General features: G+C 31.9%; 1 long non-coding RNA gene across 1 annotated transcript; it reads right to left on the bottom strand.

The window, feature by feature from the left end:
- Positions 1–1,840: 1,840 nt before the first annotated feature.
- On the bottom strand, positions 1,841–3,238 carry LOC147920776 (uncharacterized). The gene is made up of 2 exons (XR_015590571.1): positions 2,977–3,238; positions 1,841–2,429 (listed from the first exon to the last, which is right to left on the bottom strand). It is a non-coding gene; the product is annotated as an uncharacterized LOC147920776 (long non-coding RNA).
- Positions 3,239–3,981: the final 743 nt, after the last annotated feature.

Raw genomic sequence — 3,981 nt, 5'->3', positions numbered from 1 at the left:
TGAGTTACGAAATCTACTGGAAGATGAGAATTTAAATAGATGTGGGATGCTCACAGTTGAAGCCAACTAAGATCACATGTTTTAGAAAATAACAAACAAACATCTAGTTAATTTAATCAGTTACAGAAACTATATACTTGAAATTCCAATGATAGAAATCGGATATCAAGATTCACATGGTTGTACTCTAATCTACTAGATTTGTCCCAAAATTTGTACTTTCTAGTAATAACAAATCATTTAAGATTTGTTGTCTCACTTTTTATTTTGTTTTTGGTTATAACCTTATCTATATTTAGAAACATAAGTAAATAGACATTCACAAATTGTTATAATTCTAATTTTAAAGGGCAAGAAAAAAACACATGGTTCACCGTAAAAGAATATTTTGTTCTCTCCAAGGACCTACTGCATATTTTTTTACTATAATCAACTGTTTAGAGGTATTAAAAGTTATCTTCTCTTCCTCTTTATCATTCTCTCTTTAGCTGTTTTCTATGCTTACTCCGAAAAACAAAATACACATAGTATTTATAAGAGAAACAATTTTAGTGTAAAAAAGGAAACATAAAACGCTAGTGTATGAAGACCAAAAAAAAAAAAAAAAAAATCTAAAACTTTTTAGAACAACTCAAAATTTGTTTAAGTAAAAAGGTTACTAGTTATAGTACTAGAATGCAAGCAGTGGAGGTTTTAACTATAATGAATGCAAAAACTCATAATTGGCCATTTAAGCGTGTATTTATTTGCAAGAAGTGGAGTGTTTGGTGATACTGGTTGGACGTCAAAGATCCAAACAACAAGAAGAGCAGAAAAAACACTCTATCCATATCATTTCTCTTATTAATTCAAAAAACATATCAACGCAAAACCACTTTTTTTCTTATTCAAACTCACAGTTCAATGAAATGTAGATGTACTTTAACACTCTATGAAAGTGTACTAACGGCCAATCATCCATATTATATATTATATAAGAATACTGATAAGACTTTGTCCACACATTATATGTTAACTTTCTAAACTTTACAGAATTTTGTTGCGCAATACACAAATTAGTGACTAAATTGATGGTTATAACGTTGATCATATAAATTATGTTTATTGATGTATGTCATTTTATAAATCCTATTCTTCGTGAGGAGCAATCATCTGGAAAGTCCCTAAATTTATTCAGAAAATCTCAAAACTCCCTTCTCTAATAAGGTTTTCTTTTTTAATTATTTTTAATTAAAAAAACTGGTATTTTAATATATTACCTTAAAAAAAAAACAAGATAACTATGTTACTATGTTTGATCCGAATTTCTAGATATATCCAAATTCACATCTTTGAGTCCTGTAAGTCCATGGAGAGTGGAGTAACCTATATGGGTTGCTCACAAATAAATTAATCATATAATGATTATTAATCTAATCAAAGCAATTCACTAAGTACTTATCAAAATTCATATTTCCACTAGAGAAACCTTCAAAGGTTTCTCAATCATACAAATAATTTTTTTTAAATTATTGTTTAATAATCTACACATTTAAATAATTATAAAATGAGAAATAAGTTATATTCATTACTTATATTACATTTAAAAAGGATAGAAAAATATTTTACAGAATTCGGGAATATTAAACAGATTTTACCAAATTTTAACTTTTGCACAGTTTTTTTCTTTTGCTATTTGGTAATATTACAATTTATATCATAATCTACATAATTGGAGATTATGACAGAAATTGGAAAATCACATGGAAAATTCACACAGGAAGCTTAATACTGAAGGACAACAAGAAGAAATAAAACAGGTGTTGTACAAGTTCTTAGAAGTGAGATTAAGTAGTAGAGGTTTCGAAGTAAACGCCATTTGTTTAGCTTATTTGTTTTTCTCTCGTATATTTTTGTTTGTTTGATCTCTCATGTAACAAAATTAATAATGAAAGCAAAAAAAGAAGTAAGCCAATTCCTTCGCTTCATGAAAAGATTTGTGTGGATGAAGCCATTTGTCTGGTCACTATAGCATCTGCTTTGACTTGTCCAAATGCTTTATATTTAAGTTTTACACTCTGAGATCTCCAGAGAGGAAACAGTCTTGACATGAGGTTGATCGGAAGAGTCCCCATTGCTATTGAAAGACACATTACTTGTCAAATGTAAGCCCAAGCCATTGAGAATCTTCTTGGCGTTATTTGGTGCAGGTTTTGTAACATGAGGCGGTCTCTCAAGCTCAATATCCGTGTTGGGAAGATTCCTCCATGAACCGAAATCACTAGCATCAGGAGGGATGGTGAACTTCAAATCTGAGGTCCTTGGCATGATTCAAACTTTCTCAGAGAGCTTGGAACCAACTACTCCAAAAGCTGGAAGCTTCTATTTTGGAGGAAATGATTCTGAGTATCACAAACCGATCCATGTTGGAAATTCCAAACCGTCAAACACTGCACAAACAAGAAATATTATAAGTGTTTATAAACAAGCTCTCACAAAGCAGATAAGTGGAAGTCTAAGAGTAATCAGACAAAGAAAGCAAATCAGTAAAGTGGCATTGCACAAATACATCCCCTTTACCTATATGTTGCTATATAACACTACATCTAATAGGTGTTTCTCGTCAATCTCATCTCTACAATCTTTCTGATTAGCTTGAATTGGGAATGCTAAATACAGTGCTCATCAAGCAGATTTTATACAAAGAGATGAAGTATAAAGTTTTGAAATAACCCAACAGCATGAACAATATAAGACCTAGCAGAAAATAAAAGAAAAAACCTTAGGTTTAGAGAGATTTCTAAAATACAAAGACCAATCAAATCTGTATTACCAAGTCTAAACAACGAACGATCTCATCACAAACAAAAATCAAAATCATCAGAGTGCATAATCGATTCAATATATAAATTGCAGCCATTAAATCTAAAGGAAACAAACAAACAAAAAAACTCAAATATCACAAAACTGTTAATCTTAGCTTCATCGAAACCAAACCTAAACCTCAGATTCTTTCCACATGAACCTAGACAATCCCCATCACGACTGAATAATGATAACTAACATTGCCGGTGCACCTCGCCGCCCCCGTAAGTCCATCAGATAAACCATCCATGCTCGTATCACAATCGGAGATCGATTGCTGTCGGTCCGAATCGTCGGATCGAGATTAATAATGCTTCGAACCAGAAACCAACAGAAATCGTTCTCAGTGCAAACGCTCTCACATCTTTATCCCAGCAACGCTTCTCATTTCTCCAAATAATATATTTTAATTACTTTTTTTAAAATATTATTATTTATTTAAATATTAAATTTGGAAAAAAACAGCCTATTAAAAACCGCCACATGTAGTGGTTGTCAAAAGAATCGGTTCATTCAATTCTATATGAAGAAGCGTTGCTCACTTTTTACCTTCCTTTATTATAATTTTTTAATTTTTAATTAAGAGTACTGCTAAGAGAACTACCGGTAATCATGCTCTAAGTCACTGAAATATATAATAAAAACTTTCACATTAGAATAAGGTCAAACAAGGATTCTAATATCAGAGATTTACTCAGATGTCATATATTTTAGGTAATATTACCAGAATCATACAAAACTTTTTTTTATTACTATGATATTTCGGCTATTTTTTATATTCTCAACGTGCCCTTGTTTGATGTTACAGGAAAAAACATAACTACAAAGAATGTCATTGCCACGTCAGAAATCGTTGACGTGTACTAAATAACTCAGCCGCAACGCGTTACCATGGTAACGACGGCTGAGTTATTGTATGTTGCGGCTAATTTATGGAAAATGGCTGAGTTATAGGTGGACGGCTGACTTACGAGGCATAGCTCAGCCAAGAGTTACGGCTGACTTAATGAAATCTGGCTGTATTAGTGCATAACTCAGCTGTCCTTATAAGATGTGGTTATGGCTAAGTTGAGTTGTCAAAATTTTGGCTCAGTTATCACTACGACACGGCTGAATTAACTTTCTGAATCTGGCTGA

Source organism: Camelina sativa, chromosome 19 (genome assembly GCF_030686135.1).
Source record: "Camelina sativa cultivar CO46 ecotype springtype chromosome 19, ASM3068613v1".
NCBI classification, from domain to species: Eukaryota; Viridiplantae; Streptophyta; class Magnoliopsida; order Brassicales; family Brassicaceae; genus Camelina; species Camelina sativa.
The sequence above is the reverse complement of the archived record's forward strand: the minus strand, read 5'-3'. Positions and strand labels throughout refer to the sequence as shown.